Here is an 11,213-nt window from a genome sequence, read left to right as displayed (position 1 = left end):
TAATTCGTTTGAAGAGATCGTGTTTAAATACCTTTATTTTAATGTTCTTTCTTTCTTTTTTTTCGATTTTTTTTAAAAGTTTTGTTCTGTCTGTCTTTCTTTCTTTCTTTTTATCTGTCTTTCTTTCTTTCCTTCTTTCTGTCTGTCTGTCTGTCTGTCTGTCTGTCTGTCTGTCTGTCTTTCTTTCTTTCCTTATTTACATTTAGTCAAGTTTTGACTAAATGTTTTAACATAGAGGGGGAATCGAGACGAGGGTCGTGGTGTATGTGTGTGTGTCTGTCTGTCTGTGCGTGTGTGTGTGTAGAGCGATTCAGACCAAACTACTGGACCGATCTTTATGAAATTTTACATGAGAGTTCCTGGGAATGATATCCCCGGAGGTTTTTTTCTTTTTTTCGATAAATACTTTTGATGACGTCATATCCGGCTTTTTGTAAAAGTTGAGGCGGCACTGTCACACCCTCATTTTTCAATCAAATTGATTGACATGTTTGTAAAGCAATCTTCGACGAAGGCCGGACTTCGGTATTGCATTTCAGCTTGGTGGCTTAAAAATTAATTAATGACTTTGGTCATTAAAAATCAGAAAATTGTAATAATTTTTTTTATTTTATATAAAACGATCCAAATTTACGTTCATCTTATTTTACATTATTTCCTGATTCCAAAAACATATAAATACTAGATGATTACCCGCTTCGCCGGGTACCGGCTTCGCCGGGAAGAAGTAGAGCCGAATATCAGGCTGCGCCTGGGACCCGGCTTTGCCGGGTGTACGCCGGCTTTGCCGGCGCACGAAGGAAAGGAGATAAACGCGCAAAACACTGGAGACCTTCTAAAAATAGTAACGTGCAGTGACCTTCTAAAAACAGTAACGTAGTAACGGGAATATGGATTGACGCCACACGGAGGAAGGGAGATAATCGCGGCTGAAAACACTGGAGAAGATAAGGAAGAGTTACTGGTAGTGGATCCCGACAAAAAAACAAAACAAAACAAAAAATCCGTTCAGCGCGCACAGCGCTGCGCGCTGAGAGCACGTGAAATATCTCATCGATGAGGTTGTGTCCGGGGTGTAGCTGAATACGGTGTCCAAATTTAAAAAAGATCCACCGAGAACTTTGGCCGTGCATCGCGAACAGACAGACAGACAGACAGACAGACAGACAGACACTAGTCGTATATATATATATAGATGTTATATTTGAATTAAAAACAAGCTCTGAAAATTAAAAATATAAAAATTATGATCAAAATTAAATTTCCGCAATCGATTTAAAAATAATTTCATCTTGTTCCTTGTCGGTTCCTGATTCCAAAAACATATAGATATGATATGTTTGGATTAAAAACACGCTCAGAAAGTTAAAACGAAGAGAGGTACAGAAAAGCGTGCTATGCAGCACAGCGAAACCACTACCGCGCTGAACAGGCTCGTCAGTTTCACTCCGTTTTGCACAAGCGGCGGACTACGGTCATTGTGAAAAAATGCAGTGCGTTCATTTTCATTCTGTGAGTTCCACAGCTTGACTAAATGTAGTAATTTCGCCTTACGCGACTTGTTCTTTCTTTCTTTCTTTCTTTCTTTTTACATTTAGTCAAGTTTTTTTCTTTCTTTCTTTTCGTTTGTTCACATTCTTTGATCCTTCTACTAGTTAAGCGGCCCTGTCTATCAATATCAGAATCAAAGTTAATTAACTTAAAACTCGTTTTTCATCCCTGGATCAAAGCTATACGACAAGGTCTGCTCGCGGATGTCTGGCCTTGTACCGGTCAGGCTTTGACAGAAAAATGTTGACTCAGTACATTAGCGTAATTACTACATACAAATAATGTCTTTTTACCCCTCGTTTGCATCTTGTCAGTTGATGACACTAGTCTTCTTGATGGAGGCAATTGCCCTCCACATTTCCTCCAGGGTGTCGTCGAATTTGGTTTCCCTCTTATCTCTCTCTCTCTCTCTCTCTCTCTCTCTCTCTCTCTCTCTCTCTCTCTCTCTCTCTCTCTCTCTCTCTCTCTCTCTCTCTCTCTCTCTCTCTCTCTCTTGTCAGTTGATGACAGTAGTCTCCTTGATGGAGGCAATTGCCCTCCACAGTTCCTCCAGGGTGTCGTCGAGTTTGGTTTCCCTCTTAGTTTGGGTGATACAAGTATAATAATAATAAATCCAGGGCTGGATGTAAAAAAGCACCTGTTTGCTTATGCCACTACCCTCGTAAAAAAAATAAAAAAATTGTCATTGTCATTGTCTCTCTCGCCCTCTCCCTCTCCCTCCCTCCTCTCCCTCCCCTCTCTCTCTCTCTCTCTCTCTCTCTCTCTCTCTTTCTCTCTCTCTCTCTATCTAGCTCTCTCTCTCTCTCTATCTAGCTCTCTCTCTCTCTCTCTCTCTCTCTCTCTCTCTCTCTCTCTCTCTCTCTCTCTCTCTCTCTCTCTCAGTACTGAAACTGGCCTTGGCACGGAACGATCCAAGGGGGGCAATCTCAGTCATCTCAAAGAGGGAAATCCAAACGCAATCCGCTTTGTTCGATTTTATGGGCTTGGACGATAGAGAAAAATAAGAAAAGCAAAAGCTGGAGTCCAGTCTGGACGAAAATGCTATCAAGAACGCAGAATTGATTTTTTTCTGCGTTTTTTGTTTGTTTGTTTTTTGCCGTAAGCGCCATGTTTATCGGAGCAGGAAACTCTTCCAGAGTGAGGCCCCTTCGTTGATGCATGTCAACAAGCCAGATGTGCGAGAAGCGAAATTGTGCCGCAACTTAAGTTTTAGCTCGACACGGGAGTGCACAATGGTAAGTCGTTGCTATTTTTCACTTTATTTGACATGTCTTGTGAGCAAAAGGTGTTGGTTACGGCTGTGCATGCTGTCAGTGTTCATTATTTGATTTCAATTACCCAGCACCGTCAGTTTTCCTTTGTCTTTGAGGCCGGTTGGAGACCGATAAACATGGCGCTTACGGCTAAAAAAACACTCAGAAAAAATCAATTCTGCGTTCTTGATAGCATTGTCGTCCAGACTGGACTCCAGCTTTTGCTTTTCTTATTTTTCTCTATCGTCCAAGCCCATAAAATCGAACAAAGCGGATTGCGTTTGGATTTCCCTCTTTGAGATGACTGAGATTGCCCCCCTTGGATCGTTCCGTGCCAAGGCCAGTTTCAGTACTGGCCGGGTGTCCAAGATGACCCCGAAATGTCCACGAGGAAGGCCGACGTCTTAACCACTAGATTACTGCGCCTGTCAACAGCCACAGCCGTTTATATAGCCTAAAGAATATATAATTATGTGACAACGACAACTACGAAAAAACGACATGTAGTTCTTTTGTTTGTTTCTGAATTCATTATTAAGCTGTAAAGTATTTCATTTGTTTTTGAAACCCATCACCGCAAGTATTTTTTTTATTTGATTAAATAATCCATTTAATTATATTTCAAATCTGTTTGCTTTTCGTTTTTCTTTTCTTGTTTTGTTTGTGAGTTAGTTTGTTTTTCCGTTTTTCATCAGAAGTTTGCTGAATGATGTGCTTGACAGCGAAATTCAAATGCTATGTACACACGAATCTGTACTATTTCACCGAGGAAAACATTGTTTTTAGAAATCACCACACCAGCTTTGCCCTTTTGTTCCCTCCTCTTTATTCTCGATTTTTCTCCGACTCTCTGCTTTGAAGAACTTTACACCTGATCGCATAAACATGCCAGAACACACACGTCATTAACCTTTTGACGTTAGCAGAGTCAGTCCGGGTAGACGCTTCGATTGTCGTGGACAATCCTGTTTTGATTGAAGTGTTTTCATTACAGCTGTCAACACCCACGCCCTAGACAAACCATACGACAACAGGCGGAGATAATAATTATATTATCATTATTTTCAAAAGTTTTCATTCACAAGCACCTGGGAAATAAATCTCATGTTCCCCGGGGAATAAATCCCCGGTTACCATAGTTGCAGGAAGCCCTATTACATGGATAATCAAAAGCAAACCCAATAGAAACGCTCGAGGATTCTTCGGCTCTTTTCATTGGCGTTTCCCCAGACCTAAACAGACGACAAGACACTGCTTTGCAAAGTTCCAAAAACCAACTGGAAAACTGGCAAAAGTAAACAAAAAAACAAAACTACTTCAATAAATTCGTCACAAACAAATGAAACCTACCGATATGTTATGTCTTCTTACAAAGTCACGGAGTGCCTGTATCTGTGTTTCGATACACAGACGTTCGGAGAAACACGAACGTCAAGTTCAAGTAAAACGACACCTGACACACACATTTTGACCCGTGCACAAGACGTTATATCGATAAACGAAGCACAAGTAAGAAACAATAATAAAAGCAAAGAAAATAGCAACACGATATGCAAACATCTAACAAAGCCGAGCAAGCAGAATGACAGGTCTAATGAAAAACAAAGAGGTACCGAGTCGGAAACAAGATCGCGATTCTTTCCTTCGCTGCACGACGCAAATCTTCTGTGACCTTTGACCAAACGTAGCTTCCACATTCGATCACCGTGCTCAGCTTAATATTTACAACAGAAATCCGAGGGGGTGGAATACCGATATGAACCTACAGAAATGTGCATCCTCAAACCTGACATATTCATCCCAACTCATTTAATGAACTCAAAAACACAGAAAGTTGCTTTCACACGCCATCTTTGATTGCCAGTGGTTAGCAAACCGGGACCCGTGTGGTTATCCGCACGGTACCCGTGTTTCAAAGCATGGCTCCCTGGGTTGATTGTGCACTTGTTTTCTCACTACCAAAATGATGACAAAAACGATGTTTGATGGTTTGTTGACAGACCAGCTTTTTTGTCGGTCCTCGGGGGGGCATATCGACTTTTGTTTCATATTTATTGACCGCGGCCTTCGTGAGGCCTAATCAACAGGGATTTGTTGTTTGTGTATACAAGGAATGAGACTAAGCCTGACTAATTGTTGCCATTGTCCAATCGGGTTGTATTGATCTTCACAGTGTTTGTCTGAGGTCTTGTTTACTGCGGTGTAGCCGGATCTTGCCTTTCACTGGTCACGTCCGATGCTCTAGAATACACGTTCTTTTTATAGAGTTCAGAAAGTCTGCGAATATGGATTCATTTATTTATTTTATTTTTTTATCAGCATTGTGTGTGAAGCACTGAGGCAATCTAACAATGTTTTTGATTTTTGCGTATGTTAATTTTACAACCGTGACGCGGAGAGAAAATGGTTACAAGGACAAAAGCAACATGTTGCTAATGAGATACTGCCATGTTTGTTAGTAAGACGCATTCGGTTCTGACGAAGATATGAAGTCAAGATCGAACGCCTAATATATTATTTGATCAATGTGACTGTTTATTGCTATTCTGAGAATCAGCTGGAGACTATATTTGAGCCGTACTGTCGGGGGAGAGAGAGAGAGAGGGGAGAAAGCATAGAAGGAGGAAGCAAAGGAAAGCTCGTTCCGAAAATCACTTCAGTTGTCTTCGAGTAACTCCAACGCACACACAACAACACTGTTTGTTTCATATTGCAGAATCTGAAGGGCTAAGTTCACGAAACAAGGCTCACGCAGTGCAAGACACCGGTCACTTTTAAGCGATGTATGACTGAACTGTTACCCTAGATCGTCAAAGAAGCACTCTTTGTTTTGTTATCTTCTCGTACGCGGACGTGCGTACAAAGTTAAAGACATGCGTCAACGTAGGCCTATTTGCTTACTCGTTCTTACATGCTGTAAATACTTGTTTATCCCCATTGGAAAAATGCGCCAGTTACCATGTTTGTTTGTTATTCGTACCCTTCTCGAATATATATATTTGCTTGCGCATTTGCGAACGACACAGACGAAGCCAATCTCGGAATGTTTCTATGCCGTAAGTCTTGGAACTAACATCAGTCAAGTCAATGCACACTCACGAGCACAAGTTAATTAAACGCCACAACATTGGAGGAGCACTTGAACAAATCAACAGTTCACTTGCGTAGGACAGGAGTCGCCGCAGGTAGCCAGTCGACGTTGGTCAAGTGAGTGATGTCGGCCCCGCTTCACTGTGTGAACGGCCTCTGTTGTCGCCGTCTTTGTTGATGATGGCGTTGGGAGGGGTTGTGATGGGTTTTAGAGAAGAAAAAAAAATGTTGAGGACACTTTTGTTGTTGCGCTGGTGGTAGTGGCGGCGATGTATTCATAAAAATGTTGTTGCTGAGATCTGTATAAACTCTTTTTTATTTTCGTTTGAATGCGTTTGGTGTTACATTTGTTTAAAGATCAAACGCTCGCATTTGAAGACCACCTGCTGTTAAAAATGGTATTGTTATATTATCAAATAGGTCCCTTAAATGCAGCACCCAAGGAAAGGACAAGAAGTCAGATTTACTTGAATATTTTCTCCAGTCCGTTTTCTCTAAACACGGATGCTTTCATGGTTTAGCAAACAAACAAACAAACAAACTGGACGCTAGGCATTGGATTTATACATTGATGACAGCATTCGAGTAAAGATCCGCATTCAACATAAGGACCCGACCATCAACATGCAATTTTGTTAAACTGCTGTAGGCTCCATGCGCGTCAAACGTAATACAAATGACAGTGAAAGTGATCAAACGAAGCAATGGTGCAAGACGATCTAAACCGTTTCAAATTACAGGCACGACAATGTTATCAAATAAACAGAAACGCATCAACCAATTTAACTGACAAGCAACTGGACGCCAGATCTGGTGTAAATCACAAACAGGCACCAACAGCTTGGAGTGACAATGGGCATGCAACAATGTCATTGACCACACATAGCTTTATCGAGCAATTTGATTGACAAAAATCAACGGTTCGCAGTAAGGGAGAATGGTCAATCGGGCATGCCCGACGCCATACCCCAAGCTGGTGCCAGCAGCAATTAACTAAGTATATAAGTGCTGGCATTTTAGGTCACAATGCGAGCTCGTCAGCTGTCGTGGTATTGTTGAGTCCTCGCTTTTACGAGCATTAGTGAGGGTCAACACAAGGGTACCCGTTGACGTCTCTTCTGTTTGCTTCAACAATGGCTAACGGGACCCGCTGAACGAAGCAATGCCCGAACGAGCAGAGCCGCCCGAGCCCTCAATTCAGATACGGGTATACACGCAGGCCGCTGTGGTGTTTATTTGACACTTATGTGTGTTCGCGTGACGCTATGATGTAGGTGGCATTTGCACTCGTTTGGGAACTATTTTGTTCTGGTCAAGTGGTCTAGTGCGATGATCTGTTCTAAAATGTGTAATGAATAACGGCTAAGGTGATGCTCAGAGATATCTCTCTCTCTCTCTCTCTCTCTCTCTCTCTCTCTCTCTCTCTCTCTCTCTCTCTCTCTCTCTCTCTCTCTCTCTCTCTCTCTCTCTCTCTCTCTCTCTGTGTTAAAGTACGACATTCTCCTTTTCACGGAAACATTTAGTGAACTGGTACCGAACTCATTATTACAGTGTCAATCCCATGTAATTTTCGCATCCCCAGCTGTAAAAGTGTCAGACAGTATTCATTAGCGACGATCGGGGGGATTTATGTTTCTAGTGAGAAAGGAGTTGTGTACACATTAAGCAGATTGAGATAGAAACGGATAATATTATTGTGTTGAAGTTGTCTCACCATGTGTTGGGGATCGACACTGACTGTTTGCTAATCGGTGCTTATCTCCCACCAGAATCATCCCCATATTACGAAGAGACAGATATATATATATAGGCTAATGGTGTTTCACTTCTAGAAGATAGTCTTTTTGATGGCCGCAGGAGTGATCATCTACTCTAATGGGTTGGGAGAGGTGACATGACTCGTGTGTTACCGTTCTCACGAGATCAGTTACTTTTTGATGGCCGCTGCCATAGGAAGGTGACATTGAGGAGCACGTGACCTATCGCCACTGGCGGCTTCCATTTTGTTGAAACCGACTGGCGGCTTCCATTTTGTTGAAACCAACTTTGTTATCTGTGCTGTTCCGGAAATGAGCTGCGCTTTTTTGGAATTCAAACAGTATCATGTCACTGTTGTCCCATTTGCGCTGTTTCGAAAATGAGCTGCACCTCGTCTGTCTGTTTTTAGCAACACACACTGTCTGTCACGTACACTCCATGCAAGTCTCTCCGTCTCTCCCTCGCTCTGCCTTAGTGTCTGTGTGTGTATCTGTCTCTCTCTCAATCTCTTTCTCTCTCTCTCGATCTCATGCGCTCTCTCTCTCGAGTCATTTTCTCTCACCCGGTGTTCATGTATCTGTTTCTCCATCTCGAGTCACTCTCTGTCTATCTGTCTGTCTGTCTGTCTGTCTGTCTGTCTGTCTTTATGTCTGTCTGTCTCTCTTTCTCTCTCTGTCTCTGTCTCTGTCTCTGTCTCTGTCTCTCTCTCTCTCTCTCTGTTTCTATGTCTTTGTCTGTGTCTCCCTCTGAGTCTCTCCGCCTCTGTCTTTCTATGTCTGTCTCTGTCTATGTGTGTGTGTGTGTCTCTCTCTCTATCTCTCTCCTCACTCTCTCTCTCTCTCTCTCTCTCTCTCTCTCTCTCTCTCTCTCATCCGACTCCTGGCACACAGGTCAAAGCAGAGGTGTCAGTCTTGTGTTAACTTGAGTGCACGTGCACTCAGCAGGAGGGGGGTGATTCGGGTCAGAAGTGGGGTAAGCACTTTGGTCTTCAATCTTTGGGTTCTTGCTTTCAGTGGAGAAGATGCCAACACGAAATTGCACAATGCTCTACTATTTATTGTCCTTGTCTATCGGACACGAAGAAGGGAAGCTACAATCGCCCCAGGCCGAGTCACAGAGTTGACATGATCAGTACACAGCTCAAGTTCACGGTGTGTCATGTTATACATACCAGCTGATGGTTGAGTCCAAAACTAGTGCGGTGGCTAATGACAGCTGCCGTGTATAACCTCATTCATTGAGAAGATTAGCAATGCCATATATATACTCTTTGTTTCCTGAGCCTGGACCATTGAGACGGTTACCTCATAGATCTGTTCATTCTTCAGTTTGTCGGTGTCAAAAGTTATGCCCCCACTCCACACAACCGTTCTAGGTCCCGTTCCCGTACCAACCAAGGACGGCTGCCACAACAATGGAACGCTGCGCAAACGAGAGGGGTAAGAGAGACAAAAGAGGAAACTGGACAGGGAAAAGTCACTGCCTGAAGCATTCAATAAAGCAAGAAAAAAAGAAATTACGACATGCAGGTTTTCAATTCATATTTTTGCAAAGTATCTGCACAAGCATGTGTGCCTCTGTTAGTATGTTCGTGGCTGCTTCCATGGGGCGCCTGTATCCTCAGGAATTTGAGGATTTCTTTTATCTCTCTTTTTCTGACACCGTTGATTTAACGTCATTTGTACAGGACAGGTTTTTTTTCTTTCAGTTATAAGTTGTAGTAGTTTGACCTTATTGTTTTAGTACAAGTAGAGCTCGTTCACCAGTAGCAAAGACTCACTCAGTCCGTCAGTGTGCCTGAGTGTGTATGATGGGGTGGGGGGGGGGGGGCCTTTCCCGTGAACGGCCACCCGGCTGCAATGTACGGACAGGTTTGCACTGGCCCTAGGCTGTCTGTTCAAGAGAGGGACTGCTGTAGCAATAAAACTAGCGTGATACATAAGTAATCAATTTATCCACTTGACTATATTCACAACAGGGACTTATCACTCTTCTTTGCATGTTTTTATGCCTACGTATTTTCAAATACTCTGCAACACATGTAACCCAAATACAACATGTGCCCGTACGTACAATACCGCTTCTTTTATGAAAACATTGCTTCGGCCATGTTGATTTTAATCAACCAATTTTCTTGTAGAAGCTGTGAGGGAATGTGGAGATCTGCCAATGATAATTTGTGGTGATTTGAACTCAAGAACTGCATCTCTGAACGTTAAAAACACAGACCTGATTGCTGATCTTTCCGACATTACTGAGCTGCCCGCGCGCGTCAGTAACATTGATGACCTTAAGATGCCGAGAGTTTCCATGGACAAAGTTGTGAATGCGTTTGGCCGATACCTTCTTAACATTTGCGAAGAATTTGGTCTAGTGATTCTGAATGGATTACAGAAAGCAGGCTTCCCTGGAAATTTCACATTATCACAAAGTGGCAGCAGCGTTATTGATTATTTTATTGTTTCTCAAAAATTACGTTCACTTTGTGAAAATTTAAAAGTTGTGCCCATGGTTGAGACCAAACATTTATTAGTGGAATTGTTTATTGCCACTAAGAATGGCGTGTGTTACCCCAAAACCCATGGTAAACAATATTCTTGTTCAAAATACCAATGGAACGAAGAGAAATGTGCAGAGTTTCACTGTTACATGCAGAGCGATCATGTTAAAGGTATTATTGAAGAAGCAACGGCGCTCATTGCTATTGATATTAACTAGTCGCTTGCAAAGTTCAATGGAAGTTTGTTTTATGCTGGAGAATGCATGAGAAAGGTTATATTTGTCGGCTGAGAAAAAAGAATAATTTAGTTTGATCTTGAATGTAGGCAGAACCGTCAAGTTGTTTGGCAACTCCTTCGCAGGGCTAGCCATTCGGACGAAGATGAAGACAGACTGCAGTATTCTCAGAAGCGCAGAGAATATAAAGAGTTGTTGAGGCCAAAAAAGGAATTATATAAAGATTCTGTGGTTGAGTCATTGCATGCAAATTTAAAGGACCCTAAAACGTTTTGGGATACAGTCCGTTCAGTGCGACCATCTCTTGGTGGACAATGCAACATATCGATGGAACAGTGGTATGAGCATTTTCGTGATGTTTTTGGTACCGTACCACCTGCTGAAACAAATACTCCAGGTAATGAAGGTGATCAAAGTTTTGAGCAAGGAGGGCAAAGAAATTGTGACTCTTTAAACCAATTGATCACACATGATGAGGTAATGCGCCCGGGCGCTAAAAAATGAAAAGGCAGCTGGCCCAGATGGGTTGATCAACGAATTTTATAAGAATGGTATTGATATACTTTTGCCTTTTTTTACCAAATTTTGTGATAATATATTTGACAACGGTTTGTTTCCCGATGAATGGTCACACTCGATTTTTGCACCCAATTCATAAGAAAGGAGATATTGATTCACCGGATAGAGGTGTTTCGTTGTTGAATGTATGCAGCAAATTATATAGTTTTATTTTGAATAAACGTATTTCTGATTGGATAGAAGAGAACGAAGTTGTTGGGAGTCCCTGGTGTGCACGTGCGTCTCACATAATGACCTACCGTTAGC

At 42.2% G+C, this 11,213-nt stretch overlaps 1 long non-coding RNA gene across 1 annotated transcript; it reads left to right on the top strand.

Moving 5' to 3' along the window:
* The first annotated feature begins 680 nt into the window (after window positions 1–680).
* On the top strand, window positions 681–961 carry LOC138960940 (uncharacterized). Its single transcript, XR_011454100.1, has 2 exons — window positions 681–771; window positions 873–961. It is a non-coding gene; the product is annotated as an uncharacterized lncRNA (long non-coding RNA).
* Window positions 962–11,213: the final 10,252 nt, after the last annotated feature.

The sequence above is a fragment of the Littorina saxatilis genome, linkage group LG3 (genome assembly GCF_037325665.1).
Source record: "Littorina saxatilis isolate snail1 linkage group LG3, US_GU_Lsax_2.0, whole genome shotgun sequence".
Lineage (NCBI taxonomy): Eukaryota > Metazoa > Mollusca > Gastropoda > Littorinimorpha > Littorinidae > Littorina > Littorina saxatilis.
This window is presented reverse-complemented; position numbering and strand designations above follow the sequence as displayed.